The sequence below is a fragment of the Oryzias latipes genome, chromosome 24 (assembly GCF_002234675.1).
Source record: "Oryzias latipes chromosome 24, ASM223467v1".
Taxonomy (NCBI): Eukaryota; Metazoa; Chordata; class Actinopteri; order Beloniformes; family Adrianichthyidae; genus Oryzias; species Oryzias latipes.
Window position 1 is genome coordinate 21,590,105 of NC_019882.2, and position 20,401 is coordinate 21,610,505.

Genomic DNA, 20,401 nt, shown 5'->3' on the forward strand with positions numbered 1-20,401 from the left:
AGAGTTACATCAAATGTATAAATCACATATTGTATTACTTTTCTACAGCCATAGCAAATGTGTAAAGATTTGTGTAATGTGTAAAAACACGCTTACTGTAATGTATATCGTTGTATGATATACATATTGTTTACTGTGCAGTACATTTGCTGCATGTCCATGCATGTTTTTTTTTTTTTTTTAACTTGTCCTGTCCAACAGCTGGGCAGACAGATGAGAGCTGAGGGCCTCTTGTGTTGGACATATTTTACTTTAACAAGAGGGGTTATTAATCTTCAGACAAACCAAAAGTATGTCTGAATAAACCCCTTTTGTAATTGAGGCCAAACTTTATTAATTTCAATCATGTCTGAAAATCTTTGGTGTTGGACCGGACGGAAAAGGAAAGAGGGGAAGAAGAGAGAGGGACGTTAGAGAGAGGGGGGGTAGGGGGATAAGACCATGAAGCAGCATAAAGCAACAAGTTTACTGGTTGTTAATCATTATGGTAAGGTTCAAATGTAGAAAAAAATAATAAATAAAAAAAAATAAAAGGGGCGGAGCCTGTCCACACACACACTCAAATGTTATAAACACACCTGCTAGCTGCAAAAATGTCCACCTGTCGACATGTACACAAAACAGATAGTGTTCAAACGCATACTTATGCCTTCAAACCAACTAGTGTGAAATATTTCAGTCATTCAGTCATGCAAACTGTTAGTGCAAAGGTGAGCTAACACCAGTGCTCAGGTGAGTGTTTATGTTCTTCTAAAATGGATGGTGGAACGTGAAAAGAAGGAGGGAGAGTGCCCAGCCATCCCCACCCCAAGACCCCCACCGCAGCAGCAGCGGCAGCCGGAATCCCCCCAACGCCACACGGGAACCGGCAGGGAACAACCGCCGCCCGGGCGACCAAGCCCGCCACCCAGGCCAGGGCCAGCAGGGCCGCCGCAAGGCCCCCAGAGCCAGAGGCCAGGGACGCATGTTTTACCTGTACATACTGGTAGCGTAGTCCCTTCACTCTTTCACAATTTCTTTCAAATGGAACAGTGTAAAGCTGCTTCATTTTCATCTGGTGTCCTTGCAGCACTCTGTCAATGGTTGAGATGCTGACTGTTTGGATATTGGGTGGGTGGGTTCTGGCCCTTGTCCCTAAGTGCTGGGCCTCACCAAATTTCCAACTGTGGTCGAGCCTGGTCGGGCCATGTTTACAACACCACTCGTGGGCCACCCTTTTCCCCAGGGTGCCCTGGCTCGTACCTGGGGTTGGGGCGGGGGGATGCCCAGAACTCCTGGGTGGTGATGGGGTGCTCGTCTGGGGCTGTGGGCACCCCTCTCGGGTGGGGCCCTACGTTGGGGCCTCCCGGCGCGGCGGGGGGGCTGCCCTCCTGGTTGGGCTGGGGCGGCGCTTTCCTTCCCCCCGTGCCTCCCTGCTCTCTGGCTCTGGGGGCCTTGCGGCGGTCCTGCTGGCCCTAGCCTGGGTGGCGGATGTGATCTCCCGGGGGGCGATTGTTCTCTGCCTGCTGCCGTGTGGCGTTGGGGGGTTCTGGCTGCCACTGCTGGTGCGGCGGGGGTCTTGGTGTGGGGATGGCTGGGCACTCTCCCTCCTTTTTTTTTCACATTCCATCATCCATTTTGGACATAAACACTCACTTAAGCACAGGTGTTAGCTCACCTTTGCACTAATAGTTTGTATGATTGAATGAAATATTTCACACTAGTTGATTTGAAGACATAAGTATATGTGTGTGAACACTATCTGTTTTGTGTACATGTTGACATGTGGACATTTTTGCAGCTAGCAGGTATGTCTGTAACACTTGAGTGTGTGTGTGGAAAGGCCCCGCCCTTTGAGATTTGTATTACATCTGTACCTTACCGTAATGATAAACATTCAGCAACCTTTTGCTTTATGCTGCTTCATGGTTTTATCCCCTCCTCCTCCTATGATCACCCTCCTATCCCCCCCTTTAGATCCTCTCTCTTCTTCCATCCTTTCCTTTTTTCGTCTGGTCCAACACAAAAGATTTTCAAATATAACTAAAATGAATAAAGTTTGATTCCAAAAGGGATTTTCCAAAAGAATCTTCAGACATACCTCTGCTTTGTCTGAAGATTCATAACCCCTGTTGTTAAAGTAAAATATGTCCAACACAAGAGGCCCTCAGTTCTCATCTGTCTGCCCAGCTGTTGGACAGGACAAGTTAAGAAAAAAAAAAAAGAACATTAAGTCCGATGGGGCACCAGCTCACAGCTGTCCAATGAAATGTCTTTCCACATGTATTTACCGGTCTTTCTCATTGCTGTTTCCACTGTAATAGTTTTTCTTTCAAGAGTCTCAGTGCAGAAAGATCCTTCATTGAAGTGTTAGGGCTCACTGCTTTCTAGCCTACAGAGGAGATGTTGACTAAATGCGATAGAAAGAGTCTGGGTTCTTTATAAAAAAATGGTCAGAAAAAGGATGTTTACTTGCGAACTGATTTCAAATGTGAGAGCTGGGGAGACAAGAGGCTACTGCTGAGTCATGATTGCAATTGGTGAAAGCACACTAAAGAGAACTTGCAGTAATGGCTCCAGAAAAGAAGGGGGGAGACAGAGGAGCAAGATTGTTCTCTTCATGGCTCTTTCATCCTTTCCATGCCAGATGGTGCAGCTTTCAGCATGCACACCACAAAAGAAAAATTGTTTCAGTCAACAACTGGCTAAATGAAATATTTTCATTTTTTTCAAATGGTACTGACATATTTTTTTGTACCCATTATAGATCCTGGATTTGCAGGTGATAGACGGTTCCAGGTGTGAAGCTTCACCTCCAGCATCATGGGGAATCAAGGGTATGTACTGATCTGTCACCATGGTGCTCATTACTGAAGAACCAGCTAATTATTCTCAAGTTAAAGGGAAGAATGTTCTGCTGCTCACAATATAAGTACAAATGTTTAATGAGTCCATAACTATGTATTAAGTATTCAATTTTCAGGTCTTGACCACAATAAGATGCTGTGCAGGTGCACATCTTTGCCAGATTCAGGTCATGGAGATAAGCCACATTGAAAGTATTTTCTGACAGCTTTGTGAGTTTTTCAGTCAGCTGGCAGAGTCTCAATATTGTCTCTATCATTTGGACTTGAATTATGGGCTGTAAAGGGTCATTGTTTGACTAACGTTGGGTAAATTATGTTCAAATGTGTGTGTTTGTTAAATCCTTGGGGAATCCGATGGTGATCTTGGCCTGTTGATAAAAACTTGCAACATCGTGACATCATCAGCAAATGTTCAGATTTTATTCAGAATATTCTTTGAAACATGCAAATGGCAAAGTAGAACTCAAACAACTCTATTACAGGCTGTTTTTTTGCTCAAGAATGTAGCTGATTAGGCTGGAGATGTGGGTTTGGTCTTCTGGTTTGGTATTTTCCTATAGTGCAGACCTCAGATGGAGTGAAAAAGGTAAACTGAGAATTAAATCTACATCACACTGATCTTTCAGCTGCTCCGAGTCCCAGACTTTCTCCCACTGCCCCTGCAGTTCAGAGGAGGTCCGTCGATGCAGACACACACTCCCTGTGAGGCGTGATCCTTCTCGCTTCCCATACATTTTCAAATGCCTCTGTAGCTCCACAGCTTTATGGGCTCGTTCACAATGAAGTGACACCTCGGCTTTGGAATATCACCAGATAGAGAGGGTTGGCATGTGTAAACAAATGTGAAAACAAGATGACAATGAGCTCCCATTCAGACAAAGGTCTTTATCACCAAACAGTCTGTCTAACCAGGGTTCAACTTTCTGGAACAGCACACTCACTAAAGATATAGAAAATAACAAGTTTTCATCATCTTTAAAAGACGATTAAATCAGGGGCTTCTGAAATCTCAAATGTAATCCCAAATGACCAGGAACCAGAACATTTTAGTACTGATTTTAAAATATCACCATTGGTTTAGCTTTTACTGTATTTCTTTTTGAATTTTGTATATTGATTTTTACCTCTGTTCCACATTCTCTTTTATATCCTTATTTATAGTTTCTTACTCTTAAAATCAGTTTTATTTCTTTAATAACATCGACCTGCCGAGGGACTGCAGATGGAAATTAACCTGTGGCTCAATTTTCATTAATATGCAATGTCCCTTTCTCAATAAATACATCTGTATGTTTAAATATCTACTTTCTACAGTGTTATGCCCCACTTATGTGTTTCTCTTTGAAAAGACATGTTGTCATTGTTAATAAAGTTAATTCATAAAGTTAATTTAAGTTAGTGAGGTCACTTCCTGTAGAAGCCAGAAAGGGAAGGAAAGGCACATGGATCACAGGTTCTCTTCATCCAATGCCATCTGCAGTTAAGATTGACACACAAATGTCGTAAGTGTGATTTATTGTTTAATTACATGTTAAATTGAAGTATTGCTACTTATTACAAGGAAGTTGGAATCTGTACATTGATTTTTATTATTTCCTTTGTATTTTAGTTTTTACTCCCTGTTCACTGAAAGAGTCCAGTAAAACGGCTAAACTTTACTACGAAGACTCATCTCATTCTTTGAAAGGAGTTAAGCTTGGTGTTAAGTCTAAGGATTCACACGTCCTGATGAGAGCACTATATACAGTGTAGCTATCTAATTTCTAGGTCCTTGAAAAGTTTGTGAAAAACAAAATCTCCTGGAAAGTTTTGGAAAAGTCATCAAATTTCAATATTTTAGATTCAAAAACATAAAATATAATGGTTTAACATGAGACTCCATTTTAAATTGTGTCAGAAGTTCAACCTCAGTCTATGGGTGATGGGAGTTTCTGTTGCTGGAAAGCAGATTGAGTTCAGTTCAGCGTGTGGAGCTTTCAGCTTTGCTCTGGTGAAATGTAGCTTCAACAACGAGTGTCTTTTTAAGGAGAAGTATCAACTGTGGCTCCTGAAAGACCCTGAAACACATTTTCCCCCAGAAACCTGCAAAATGCAAACTTTGCTCCAAGTCATCAGCAGCATGAGAGAAGCAGAAGCAGGACGGCTGCTGAACGCTGCAGAAACCTCAGAGAAAACTGCTAATGAAGACATTACTATGGAAGCTCAATGCATTCAAGATTTACAAAATATGGGTGATCTTTTCAAATCTGTTCCGTGATTTTTGTTCTAATATTTTTATGAACTCCAAACAGACTGGATGGACTCTGACCTCATCTGTTCATGAAAACTAGAAGATGAGCTGCAATTAAAAGTAAAATGGCCACAAAGTGTCCGTGTCACAGACAGGAAGCGTTTAGTTTATGTGCTGGTATCCCCAGTCTGTTCTTCCTACTGACTTTATCCACAAATATTACAGAAAACAGTGAGGAAGTATTAAACATTACCAAGTATGAACTGTTTCTTTACGTATTTTGTTTGTGAGTCGATCCTGACAACAATAACGGCCACAAAGCAGCAGACAACAAAATGCAGACAATGACTTACAAGGAATAAAGGTTGACAGTCTCTAGTCAGAGGACGCTGCAGGTGTGTGGAAGATGTGGCAGACATGAATAAAGAAGGCAAACGTGAAATGGAGCTGTAAAGATGGAAGGTCTCTGCAAACTGCAGCTTTGTCAAACTCAGAGCACAAAGAAATCCCGGTAGCTCTATGATGCGAGTGCACATATGGCTCAAGATAATGTCTGCATCTCTACTCCAGAGATCCAGCTGCTCCTCTGTGTTTGAAATATCACCTGTCAGCACAAATTTAGACGGATCCTCAAGCAGCTGAAATTTGAATTTTCAGATCAGCTGCACAGCAGTAATCAGCCACCAACCCTCCATCCACCATCATCTGTCAGGAAGTACAAGCAGCAGCAGTGTAGCTATTAATTCCCTTCATTTCCTGAACTGTTTAGTTCTAAAAATTACCATCTGGCTTGCAAATCAATGACTAGCATGACAAATCTACCAATGTGTCCCCCTATTTTCACAGATGAACAAGTATGTATTCCCCTTCTAAAGATTTTCACTTGTGCTGTGGGAAGTTTTCATGTAAACACGGAGAGCAGCAGGTTTGTCACAATCTTTCATTTTTTTGTATAACCATATAACCTCTTTCTTTGGGGTTGTTGGTTGAATAGGATTAGCCACATAAAGCATTTTCGATGTATCTTCAAAGTTGCAATGACCCAACACCCCGTTTGTAAATAATGACAGGTGTACCGGTACTCCTTTTCTTCCAAACTGTGAAAGATAAACAAGGAAATGCGGGTCAGACAAACTTTAAGAATAAGAAAGCACGTTGTGTAACAAAACACGCCGTCAATGTTCAAACATAATGTTAGAAAAAGGTTGTTATCATTAAGTATGTAACTTTACTCCGAATAATACATAGTTTGACACTTGTACCACACTATACACATTCCAGAAAGATAATATTCTGCACACAACGTCCATTTGTGTTACAGCAAAAGCACATGTATGATCCTGCCTTCAATAGTCACTTATTGAAGATGGTTACATTGATTGGTTTATAATTATATTACTTCACTTGATCCAAAAATGGATTCATGATTTTTCCTAATGAAACATAATTTGCAAGTATTTTTAACTTTTGATCAATTTATGCTATGAAGTTTTTTTGAAACAGTGTTATGTCTAATTTACTGATATAGTATAATTTTTTTAATCATATACATGATTTATCTAATTAACATAATCTGCATATATTTTATATAACTGATCTGCCTTTTTCTATGTTGATTTCTAAAATAGTTATTTTTTACATAGTAATTTAAGTAATTCTTCTTTGTCATGTGCTTTATTGATACTTCAGGTTTCTTCATTCTGTCTGATAAAAGCTAGGAACCAGATAATGATAAATTATATAATAAAATGGTTACAGTAGAACTGGGGTGGGATTATATAAGGTCGCTTCCTTCCACTCCCTTTCATGCAATATTTATTAATGTGTCTAATCATCCTAAGTTTGATTAGTTATTGTATGAATGTATAACTGATAATTGTATTGTTTTTTTGTATTATTCTTGTTTGATTGCTTGAAATAAACCATTTCAAATAAAAAAAATCAAAATATTTCAAGATAACAATTCTCCCCCCAATTATACATTCATAAAATATATTTCAGTTCATGTTACTCAACAGGAGCATCTGTTGATGCTTCAAACTGCAACCTGGTGTGATACTGGGGAGAAACATGACCTAAAAACTTCATTTAACCTGAACTCCGCAAACATGACCTAACCCACATCAAAGTTTAAGGAGAAGGAATAACACGTCCTCTTTGTTACAAAGTTTGGTTGTGTACTGCAATGGTTCTACTCTATTTTTAGATTCCTGTACTGAGAGGCAGGTGGAGCTACTTCACTGTAATATTTCTTACTGGACTATTAATGTCCCAGGAATCTAACTCCAGCAGCACAGCTCCCAGAGGACAAGAGAATAAAAACATTTACTACACAAACAGGTTTTCATTGTAAATAAAGCTGAAAAAATATAACTGATGGAGTTTCTTAGTTTACAGCCCCTCTAACCATCACTGGAACATTGATGCACATTCACACAGCAGCGGGGCCATGCTGGAGGCAGGGAGGGCGGGGTGTGTTGCCCAGGAAACTGCGACGGTTGGGTGGGGGAGCAGCGATCGCGGCGTGAATCCTTCAATCATAGGCTGACCTGCTTACCCCTTGTGCTATCCTAGGCACTTTAACGTTGGGAGTCGGGTCATCTAGACCAGTGTTTTTCAACCAGTGTGCGGTGTGCCGCGGCACACTGGTGTGCCGTGGGAGATGGTCAAGTGCGCCGTGGAGAAATTGCCCTCATTCACTGATCTAAAAACATTTTCCATCTCCAGGATTTCAGCTCTTTGTTCATCCAAACAGGCCCTGATAAAACACTGAGTAGTTAGGAATATAAAAGATCTTAAAATTACTTTTTCTTTGTGTTTATTTAATTCTATTAAAGACATTTTGATAAGAATCACGGTACCGCGATTTAGCTGCAACTATAACTGTGTAAGGAAAAGTCCCGCCCCTTTAACTGTCTCCGCCAATCATTCTTGAAGGGTTAATCACATGTCATCAGTCTGACCAATCAGAAGTGGTTAAAGTCTTCACTTCCTTGTTCTTAATTCTGCTGATAAAGTCGCTCGTTCTAACAAAAATACCAGCTAAAGCTCGTCTTTAGACGTTCATCTCTTAGAAAAAAACAGCCGCAACTTCCTGCTTTTTCTGCCACTATTATCACAAAAATCCACGTGAGATTGCGCGGGGGGGGGGGGGGGGGGGGGGTCGATCAATACAGACCATGAATTTCTGCTTTTTTTATTTTTATTTTGGATGCTGGTGTGCCGCGGGATTTTTGTCAGGGTTAAAGTGTGCCGTGGCTCAAAAAAGGTTGAAAAACACTGATCTAGACCCACTAGACAGTGCTCTGAACCTTTTTTCTTCAATGATTTGTGATCTTCACTGGTGTCCATGGATTACATGAAATCTTTCCACCTTTATCCACCTTTGTCATGGTAGGGAGAACACCTCAAGGTAAGGGGGGGGGGGGGTCATCTAAGATAGCACAAGGGTTAACCCGAGCCACGGCTGCCCCACTGGTCTAAAGAAATTATAGCTCAAATCTGAAGGCGCTTACTTTACAGAGGCTTGTAAGGAGACCGTTTCAATGCTTTAAATGCTCGCTGCGGTTTACACTAGCATAAAAAAATGCCTATTATTTTCACATTTATGGTGGCACTTTCATGGTTGCACCCCTCTTCACTTGCACCTCATGTCTGCCTTGTAAAACTGTACCCAGTTAGTGCGGTCACATGAATTATTAATTTTAACTAGAAGGAGCTGCATCTACAGAGGACAATGCAGGGTTGAATGCTATATTGCTGAATGAAATGAAACTTAAAGGGTAATATTTGGCAAAAAAAAACAAAAATACAATGAAGAAATGAAGTTGGCCAAAAATAAAAACGTTCTATGGCGGACAGCTTTGAGTGGCAAATCTGCATGGGTTCTTCAGGTGATTTACGAGGTAAGACCGCCGGGGACTCTGTGAGATGGATAGAGGATGGAGACTGGTTAGCAATAAGCGGAGTACTAGGCTGAGAGGTGCGCTCGAGTCTACTTTCACGGAGGCGAGTATTAGATCGTACAGCAGCGTTGACTAAATCTTCAAAAACTGTAGCTTCTGGCTGAGTGCACATATGATCGTTGATGTGGTCATTCAATGATTGGTAAAAAACACCTCTGAGTGCAGGGTCCGTCCACCCCGCTTCCAACGAATCTTTCGAGGGGGAGTTGAGGAATATAATTGACCGCCAGGAAGGCTTGGGCCCATCGCAGAGCTTTACTCCTGAAGGAGTTGACGATTAGCATTATTTTGCTGAGATCTGAGTGGTAGAAACGTGGAGAAAGTTGGAAAAGGAGTTGACATTGTAACAGAAACCCCCCACACGCTTCAACATCACCGTGAAACGGCTCAGGTTGTAACCGGAAATTTTCCGGGGTAGAAGCGGAAGTAAACAGATCGCTGGGGGACAGGAGTGAAGCTGGAGCTGTGGTGTTTAAGGTCTGAAGAGTCCGTGTGATTTCCTGGATTCAGGAAATAAGGTCCTCCTGAACAGAAGTGATGCGAGAGAGTACATTGGAGTGGAGTCCCAAGAAAATACTTTGTTTTTGCAAAGCATGGCGAAGGACTTCCGGGTCAGCTAATTCGGGGTTCTGGCCAGTCCGTTCTGTCATGACTAGAACGCGGGGCAGACCCAGATGCTGAAACCCAGAGGCTGAGACTGATAGATGAGAGGTAAGTAAGAAGTTTATTAGAGTTCTTGTTGGTTCCTGGCGAGGCTGTGGGTAACGTGGCTGCGGCTCTTGATTGAAGACTCTGGTACCGTTCGTGTGGAACTCCAAGAGCGAGGGACCAGACAGAGTTCGTGGCTTGAGTTCTTGGTGCGTGGCGTGGCTGGAGATCTTGATGAACACAGAGACTGTGGCTCACATTCACAGGTGGCGTCAGCAAAGGAAAGCTGTGACTTCTGCTGCTCGAGGTGGTAAGGTTCAGGTGACACTCTTGGCATGAGGTGAAAACCTGAAGTGCAGAAAACAGACAAAGTTTGCTCAGGACGAGACCAGTAGCCAGACGTAGTGAGCTTCTGGAGACTAAGCACCATCAGGGTTAACGGACTGGCGAAGATTGATGAAGCTGGATCCCCCTATGTAGCAGGTGGCTTGATGAGTTGAGTAGTCACAGCTGAGAAGAATGAGCAGCAGAGCTGGAGGGGGAGGAGTCTGACAGGCCACCACGACAGAACATTTGAATAGTTGAATGGTTGAAATAGATGAAAAACTGTAGGAGTTAAGCACCAAAAAATGGCGGAAGATACTAGAATAAAGAAAGAGAAGGTTGGATGCTTTAACCCTTGTGCTATCTTAGATGACCCCCCCCCCCCCTTACATTGACGTGTTCTTCCTACCATGACAAAGGTGGATAAAGGTGGAAAGATTTCATGTAATCCATGGACACCAGTGAAGATCACAAATCATTGAAGAAAAAAGGTTCAGAGCGCTGTCTAGTGGGTCTAGATCAGTGTTTTTCAACCAGTGTGCCGCGGCACACTAGTGTGCCGTGGGAGATGGTCAAGTGTGCCGTGGAAAATTGCCCTCATTTACTGATCTAAAAACATTTCCCATCTCCAGGATTTCAGCTCTGTGTTCATCCAAGCAGGTCCTGATAAAACACTGAGTTAGGAATATAAAAGATCTTAAAATTACTTTTCTTTGTGTTTATTTAATTCTATTAAAGACATTTTGACAAGAATGACGGAACAGCGATTTACCTGCAGCTATAACTGTGTAAGGAAAAGTCCCGCCCCTTTAACTGTCTCCGCCAATCATTCTTGAAGGCTTAATCACATGTCATCAGTCTGACCAATCAGAAGTGGTTAAGTTAAGTTGTTGCAATGACAATAAAGACAACTCCGTCTTTCATCTACCATCGATCTGTTCCTCAAACTGAATTTTTCTCGACGCCCCACTGGATGACCTGTCACTGTCATTTAAGTCATTGTAGCTGTCAAGTACAATCCTGTATCATGTAATATTAATACTTTTAGAGACTTATTCACAAGGTCAGTAGATTAATTCCTGCTTCAGACAAGCTATCCATCACCAGCTGAACATCTCCACTGTCCCGAATAAAAGGCTAAGATTTTCCGCGCTGGTGCTCAGGATTACGCCTGGCTGTGACTGATGTGAAAGGAGGGCTTCTCCATTCAGATCAGTGCTAAGATGTTCTCATTAGTATTTGACCGAAGCAGGTGATCAGGTTCTGTGCAACAAGTCAGTGATCCAGCAGCAGGCTGCTTGACAGACTGAGTCTGCACCTCTCTGCTCCTCTTATTGAGTTGGGGGATTGTCGGGGCTTTCTCTCCTGGGGGTGGGGTATCTCTGCAGCAGCTGTGATCCTGCTGTTGCACCAGCAGCTGTTTTTACTTAATGTGATAAGGGATCATCTCAGAGGTGAGCAGCCTCTGGTTCCGTCCTCTTCACATGTCCTCCACCAAATTTCATTAGTGAGAGGCTAAAAACAAAACCTTTCTTGCTTGATTGTGTTATTCATTCCAGTGACTGTGTCACATCAGCATAAAAGACACCCCCAATTCTTTGAGTAACCTCATTACATTCAATTCATCTTCATTCAATCAAACTTAATTCAATTCAGTGCAGTTTATTTATGAAGCAGCCATTAACAATGGAGGTTGTTTCAACCTGTTATCCAACAACTACCAGAAAAATCAAAGCAAGAATGAAACTATAATGATTATTTTAGGATAATATAAGGCCAATAACTTAAAACTGTTTTAATTCCATTTAGTAAAACCAGTAAAACTAGCTCATCTTGTTTGAAATTTAATAACAACCTATTCATTTAAATGACTAACACATTGGTCATAGAGTTTTAGTGCCATTCCCTGCACTGAACATATACTGGACTAGGACAACTGTGGAGAAGAACAACTGTTTTTATATGAATGAATAGGACCAGCCCATTTCCCATACAACAGGGGGGAGACATTTGCTGAGTAACGGCCTAGTCACATGCACACATACGGTGGTTGGCCCATACGGGTGCATGTGTTCCCTTTAGGCTCATACTGCCACCTTAAGGGACCTCATGACGACTGTAGGTGTAGTAATTACATAATGAAGTATTTGTGAGGATATTAAAAGTTACACACGCTTATGACGTACAGGTGACGCTGTCATGTGCGGCCCTCCAGTCGTTGGTAAGGCACAAATAGTGGTATTTTTTCTGACGCCACCCATATGCTGCATCCAAGGGGTGTGCAAGTGAGGCGTAAGTACCAGTAAAAAGGCTTTAGGACCCCAATAGGATGCCCCCACAAACTACGGTACATACCGATAGTTTAATATCCTAAATTCTAACTGTCAGTCTGCAGGTAAGGGAAGAGCAAAGAACGCCTTGAACAGCACCAAGGCTCCCAGCGCAGAGTTTGGGGGGGGTTTAAAAAATATAAAAACTGTACAATATGCCTGTATCTCACCTACTTTACCGTTACATGTTCAAAAAGTGTTTATTGCAACCTGATGCCGGCAGCATGCCCATAGAAAAAATGCGCGTGTATATTATTGGGAGGTCCACGACTTTGATATTTCCTGTGGCCAGATGCGTCCCCCGTAGATGTTTGCCATTTTTTGCTTGCAGACAGCCCATGTCTACCCTTTAGGGCAGTTATGACCAATGCTAAAGTCATGCATGCTTATTCTATTCTACAGGTATGCTGCCAGCATCAGATTGTAGTGAACACTTATACAACACGCAAAGAAGAAAAGTAGGTGAGATGCAGGTGTGTCTTACAGAATTTTTCCTTTTTTAACCCCCCAAAATCCTGCGCACTGTGCAGGTAGCCTGTTAGGTCTGTTCCAAGACAAAGGAGGCTTTCAGAGATGAGGAAGTTAGACAATCAGATGGTACATATCACACGCAGATGTACTGCATGCAGCACATGCCATTTGCACGCGGTCAATAAGGAACCAGTACACGCATTTCACTGATGGCTAGTGTAGTGTAAAGACACCATGCGACAGCATTAGCCGTATGTTATATCTAGGGGATAACGACCGACGGAGTGTGCATTATCAGAAATTAACGCACGCTGTGGAAGCCATCACGTTGGATGGTTACTTCAACGAAACGCGTTAATTTCTAATAAAGCACTCTTCGTCTGCCTTTATCCCGCTTATACCAGGGTGACCTGCAAAAGAAATACATTGTTTTGAGTGCTTTATTCTTGTTTTATTTTAGGTTTGGATAGCTTTTTTCACAAAAAGCAGACTATTTGTTACATTATTACACGGCAACATGAGCTGCCTGAGCCAGCACCAACCTCGACTGCAGCGACAAAAGAAGCAATATCTATGCTGGTCGTCACGACGGGTTAAATAAAGCATCAGTTCAGAGAGAAAGTTCACCTCTTACTGCTTGTTTTTGTCCAGATGATGAAGGTAAAGTTTGTTTTAAAGAAGCCAGCGCATTGATACAGAACATTTAAGCTAGGTGACAGAAACTTCTGTCTTAGGTGTGTGTTATCATGGTATAAGTGTGTGTAACTTCCATTCTCCTCACAAATACTTCATGGTACACTTACGATACGCACAAAAGTCGCACATTTCATTTTTATGACGTCCCTTAAAGACCCACATTGACCAAATTGTGTTTTTTTGTGTTTTTACCATGTTCTTTTAACATTTTCCTCATTATGGCATAAATGGTAAATGGCGTATACCTATATAGCTTTTTCCACCTTCTTCATAGGCTCAAAGGGCTTTACAGTCACAAACCCATTCAGACTCATATTCACACACTGATGGCGGCTCCGCTGCCAAAAACACTGGCGCCAGCCTTCCACCAGGGGCACTTCGACGCATGGGCAGGCAAGGTGGGGGTTGACCCTGCAATCTTCCAATCAGAGGTAGCATTATGGAGGACATATTACGATTTTCATAACCTGTTGACTTCTGTCAAATGTAGAAGCAAATCTGGCTTGCCTCTTAAAGGTAAAATATCCATTAAAAGGGAAATAACCCTGCAACCATTTTTTTTTTTTTGGTCAACCTATGTTTCTTCAGGGCAACATCAACTCTGCAGGCATGCATCTGCCAAAATTCAGGTAACCGTCCAGCAGCTGTGTCCCAAACCTGCATCCTTACCGGGCATTTATTTAATCCTTTAATTCTGCAACAATAGAATCAACAGAAACAAACCTGCAACAAAAACAATGATACCAGCCTATCCACATTTTGGTTAACAAAAATGTAGTAGCAGGGAAAAAGTAGAACTAAGGGGAAGCTGAAGACTCTGGGATCTGCAGTTAGAGGACATAAATAATGTACCGCAGGTTTAATATCACAAACGGAAGTCCGGGGTAGCAGAGCTTAAGGCTGAAAGTTGACATTTTTTTCTTTCTCATAGAGATGGATGCCTCAATATAAACACACATATATGTGAATAACTCAGCAATGTAATTCTATCTGTTCTCTCTCTACTGTGTCTCTAGATGAATGCTCAGATTGTCTTTGACCTTTTACTTTCCAAAAAAAGAAACAGACGCAGCTTTTTGTGGGCACAAATGTACATTCCTGTACCCTGGCTTTCTCAAATATTAAGGTTGAGATATTTTTATATATGTAAATCTTTGACCTTAAAGATCCTTTCGACTTATTAGCTATGCAACAAAATGTTATTTTTTACAAATAAAAGGAATTTTTGTGCCAACTGAGACAGAACTCTCATTTACAGGTTGACCTTGAACTTAATTTTCTTTGAACACCCATTTTTTACCCATATTTTTATGTTATTATGTTTTTATTGAACTATGTATTTATTTAAGTGTTGATTTAAAGTCATTTGACTTATTTTCACAGCCTTTTTAATGAGGATTAACAGAAAAACACAGTGGCTTTAAATATTAGATTTAAATAGATTTTAGAAAAGGTGTAAATGTGCATACCTATTACTATGTTTGAATTAAATGAATGATTCACCTCTTTGTATCAATGGCATTTTTAGAAATTACACTGTAGAGGCCGATGTTGATTTATGATGACTAATTTGTAGAAACTGTGGTCTTTAACCCTTTAAGTCTTCTAATTCCCAAGGTAATATTTAATAAAACACCATAATTAACAATAATTCCAAATTACAATCCTTTTTGACAATTAACTGATAACTCTAAAGCTTCTTGAGATGCAGAAGTTTGATTTAAAAAAGCCACCTTGGTCCTGCATGTGTGGAGTCCCTGCAAAGCTCCTCCTGTCCCTTCTGCATGCTGTTGGTGCTGCTCCTGCATCCTTGAGTCTGTTCTTGACCTCCTTGGTCATGTGGAATAACAGGCAGTGTGAAAGGGTTAGTGCTGGATCCAGTGATGGAAGCAGGGTGGAGAACAGCAGCAGCCGTACATCACACGAGGCAGCCATGTGTCAGAGAAGCTCCGTCAGTGTGATGAGTCCTCCCAGTCCCATTGGACAAATAGACAGAGACAGGATGATCTGTGACGACTGATTTTAGTTTTATATTTTTTTAATTGCAAATATTTCTTGCTTTATTTTATATTTTCCTTTTAATGCCATTTTTCTTTTATTCGTGTATTTGTTTTATATTACCATAATCTCTTTTCACGATGATGCTTAAGTTTAGTTCAGGTTTCTTTGCTAATAATAAAGTGATAATCTATTGAAGTTATTACTTTTTCCAGTCAAGCAGTAAATGGAAGCATGAAAAAAACAAGCAAAATAAAACCTCATTTGTATTTTTAATAGACTGTCTCTCAACTGAACATCTTTCAGTGATGTGCAAAGGCACTTTTTTATTAAGCTCATATATTTCATGTTCCAGCATTTGGCTACTAATTACAGTTGTTATCGTGCTTGTAAACAGCAGCACAGTGAGTAATTTAATTGCTGACTAAAAAAAGCACAGTCAGCAGCTCTGTAAGCTCCATTGCTCACTGAGGTTTCTCCCTCAGTACTATTTAGTGCCTCAGTTCTAACGGATTCCTCATGTCAGGAGAGAAGACCCATGTTACCTATGAAATGAATCCAATTCCTGGTAGGAAGAACACATTAAAGTGTAAGGATGGGGTCATAGGATAGCACAAGGGTTACATTTCTTTTAGTATTCATTGTGTGTGGGGTCATGGGTCACATGTGTTAAGGGTGGGTTGGGTTTTTATTGTTACCCTGTGTATGTTTTTTGTTTTAAATGATATAGCACTTGGAGTTGCTTGCAGTTTTTATAAATAAAGTTTGATATGATGTGATTTAGAAATAGGCTTTAAAGTCCCCCTCTGATGAAGATCATGCTTTTTGAGTTTTTGACATGTACGTAGGGCATTTTTCTTATTTCATTTTTGCATTTCTGAGTATCTCTCCTTTTAAATTGCTGTCAATCAAGCTGTCACAAAGGTGCTCAGTTTGAATTAATGAGCTGTTGTGATGTCACAACGGCACATGTGCATTGCACAAGCTGCCTGATCTGCCCCGTCCAGCGTGCACAAGCTCAGGTTCAAGGAGAAGAGAAGATGGCACATTGCTGCATTCCCCTCATGCATATCTGGTGCATCCATGGCTGGATTTTGTTGTCTGCCGCACATATTTAAACTTAAAGTTAAAGTCCCAAATGTGTTCTCCACATTTGTGTTCTCGCTCTGACGGAGATGGAAGGCATGCTGCCCCGCATTAACTAGAGCAGTGTTTTTCAACCAGTGTGCCGTGGGAGATGGTCAGGTGTGCCGTGGGAAATTGCCCTCATTAACTGATCTAAAGACATTTTCCATCTCCAGGATTTCAGCTCTGTGTTCATCCAAACAGGCCCTGATTAAACACTGAGTAGTTAGGAATATGAAAGATAATAAAATACTTTTTTCTTTGCGTTTATTTGATTCTATCAAAGACACTTTGTTAAGAATGACGGTACCGCGATTTAGCCGTAGCTTCAGCTGTCTTCTGAAAAGTCCCGCCCCTTTAACTGTCTCCACCAATCATTCTTGGAGGCTTAATCACATGTCATCAGTCTGACCAATCAGAAGTGGTTAAAGTCTTCACTTTCCTTGTCCCGATTTAGCTCATAAAGTCTCTCAGTTCTAACAAAAATACCAGCAAAAGCTCGTCTTTAGCGTTGTAGCTTTCCACAGAGTCCGGTGTCAGACCGTGGAACAAGTGAGCAAAACAATGAAGCTCAGAGACGAGTCTGTCTGCGTTGGGCGGCTGTTTGCTCTACATCTCCCATGATGCATTGGGTTAAAGTGACAGCGTCTCAGCGCACAATGAGTCTGTCCTCTTAACGTCTTAAACAACAACGAACACACATCAAATAGTTTTTAATCTTCTAACTTAGCTTTTATTACATCTTTTAGAAAAAAACAGCTGCAACTTCCAGCTTTTTCTGCCACAATTATCAAAAAATGTGTGTGAGATTGCGAAGGGGCTGTAGATCAATACAGACTATTAGTTTTTCCTTTTTTTATTTTTGGATGCTGGTGTGCCGCAGGATTTTTCTCAAGGTTAAAGTGTGCTGGGACTCAAATAAGGTTGAAAAACACTGAAAAACACCCTTTTTTATTATTGCCTCGACAAAAATAAGAAAAATATCATAAATTTCAAGAGGCCTGAGCAGGCTGGCTCCACAGCTGCACCAGTCGCTCAAATCGCGTTTGTGTCATTGACTTAGCAATTTACCCCAAAGGGCCAGTTTGTAAATCTTCAAATCTTCAACTCGGGGATCTTCTTTGGCAATTTTCCCTCACAATTAGAAAGATGGTGCCCTGAGGATAATTTTATAACATTTTGAATTTAATGAAATAAATTATTTTTTTGAGGTTACATTTTCCCCATATTTCTCCTATTGTAATCTTTAAATTCTTCAGTGAGTCGGTTTAGCTCGTGCTGGTTTTGCGGCGCCTTTCGTCCGTGAAACCAGGGTTCGAATCCAGGCTGCTCCCTGTTCCCTTCTCTATCTCTGTGCCGGTCCCAAGCCTGGTTGCTTTGAGAGGGTTGTGTCAGGAAGGGCATCTGGCGTAAAACATTGCCAAGTTTACCATGCGACTTGTTCGCTGTGGCAACCCCTGATGGGAAAAGACAGAGAATCTTTAAATTCTTCACTACCACAGTACACACAAGCTCAAAATCATAACTGTTTTAGAGTAATTATTTTTATCGAGCAACAATTCAAAAGTAAAATTTAGTGTTTGTGTGTTTATTTCTACCAAAGGTTTGTTTATTTCAGTGACTATTGTTGCTTTTTCTTTCAAAACAGATGGGTACCCACTGTTTTCTCCATGTGTGTAGCTCAGTATGAAGCACATGTTGAGGATGTTCCCTGTTGGACATGATCACCTGTATCTTTTGTCTCATAACCTTCTCCAGCACACCCCCAAGAGACTCCACTCCACCTCAACCCAGCGCTCCTCGTCTGTATGTCCAGCTTTTTTCTGACAACAATCCCAACAGACAAAGACCAGGAAGAGATCTGGTGCCACCTACTGGACGAAGAGGAAAAACTGTTGATCCCCTTCATGATGATTGCATAATAGATAGTACCACGTGATATATAAAAACCACATCCTTCTAAAGTGAGGAAGATACACATTTATAAAAATAGAAGATACAGAATATAAAATTGAACTGTCAATTTTCTTCAGTGATAACATGCTCCTTTTTTTATTATTTTTATCCAGTTTGTATTTGTTTTGTTGAAACCTTGTCAGGATCTCAGGGTTGCTGAAGCCTATCCCAGCTAGTGTTGGGCAGAGGCGGAGTACACTCTGGACAATGTGCAGAGCCACACACTCACATAAGGGTCCGTTTAGAATCTTCAATTAGCCTATTATGGCTACGCTACGTTCACACTGCAGGCTGAAACGACCCTATTCTGATTTTTCTGCACCTATGTGACCTGTATCTGATGTTTTCATGACAGTCTGAACGACACAGATCAGATCTTTTCAAATGCGACCTCCGTCTGAACGGCCAGGCCACATGAATCCGAACCGTACGTCATCAATACGCTACCAAAATCATAATTCTGCATTGAAGTAGGCGGAAACGAGAACATAAACATCAATCATGGCAGACGATGCTGCTGAGACCAGTCAGTGGAAGGGAAGCGAGGTCACCGATTTGATTCATATTTGGGGCGACAGCTCCATTCAGGCCAAACTCAAGGGCTTTTATGGCAACCTGGCGATTTTTGAAAAGATTTCCAGCGAAATGGCCGAGCGTGGTGTTGAACCTTTCCCGTGATGACTTTTTCTGCCCTTTCCAACCGTGGTCAGAAGCGCGGGGGACCGAAGGCAGATCCTCCTTCGAGGTTTACTTCCCCGTTCTGACCCTCAGATTCTCCATGGCGGGTTAATAAATGGTAAATGCCATAGACTTAAATAGCGCTTTCTACCTTCTTTCGAAGGCCTCTGCTGGTCGCCAGTGGCCACCTTCCCAGTCGGGCGGTTGGTTCCTGCCGCCTCCCCCAGTTTGTCCTTGCTAGGGCTGGCAGGCAGGTTGCCCGGGTGTGCAGTGCGGGCTGGCGATAGGTTATCCCTGCCTGCCTCTGGGAGTGGTAGCTGGTGGGGGCTCAGAACTCCTGAGCGGGGGCGTGCCTCTCATCTGGGCACCGGCGTAGGTCTTGAGTGGTCAGGGCAATGGGTCTGAACCTGGAAAAAGGCTTGGGGTAGGACGGGTCCCTGGCCTGGCGGGGGCTCTGGCTCTGCACGCTCTCTCTTCCTCCTTTTTCTTGGCCGGGGGGCTGCCAGATCTTGCCCTCCGTCTCCGTGGTGGGGTCCGGTGCGTGAGAGGGTGGTTGCTCCCTGGTGTTAATCTGACGGGGGGGCTCTTGGATGCCTGGATCGGCCGAGTTGCTGCGCTGTCTGCCCCTGGCTGTGGGGTGGGGGGGCCTCCTGCCTTTGCTGGAGCATTCAGTGTGATGAAGGTTCACTCTCAGAAGCACACATTCCTTCAACCCACCTGCTTATTCACTGTAGCCCAAATATGGGCATGGGTATTGTTTTTACAGCCCCCTTCAAGAATATTGGTTATGCAAATCTTGTGTGTAGCTGACTGTGTGCATAAGTCTTGTGAGATAAATCTTCCATCACTAATGTCTGAATATTCTTCAAACCTGTAAATAGCTCTGTGCAGACTGTGTGTTACTGTGTGTAGCTGAGTGTGTGTGAGAACTAAGTCATACAATTGACTTATAATACTCTTATGTTATGACAGTGATATCGACTGCCACCCCCACATTTCCCTGATCTTCACCTCTTACCCCCCATCTCTAACATCCCTCTCTCTCTCTCTCTCTCTTCTTTTTTTACCGTCCAACAAGGAAAACATATAAACGTGATTATTATAAATAAAGCTTAGCCTCAAACACAAACAGGG

At 42.0% G+C, this 20,401-nt stretch overlaps 1 protein-coding gene across 2 annotated transcripts in view; it reads left to right on the plus strand.

Annotated features, from left to right (window-relative positions):
• Positions 1-20,401, plus strand: part of hs3st5 (heparan sulfate-glucosamine 3-sulfotransferase 5) — a 64,298-nt gene that overhangs the window by 40,911 nt on the left and 2,986 nt on the right. For both annotated transcript variants that reach the window (XM_004083915.4, XM_020714460.2), the window contains exon 2: positions 2,747-2,816. The gene's annotated coding sequence lies outside the window, so the exon portion shown is untranslated. The remainder of the gene's footprint in view (positions 1-2,746; positions 2,817-20,401) is intronic.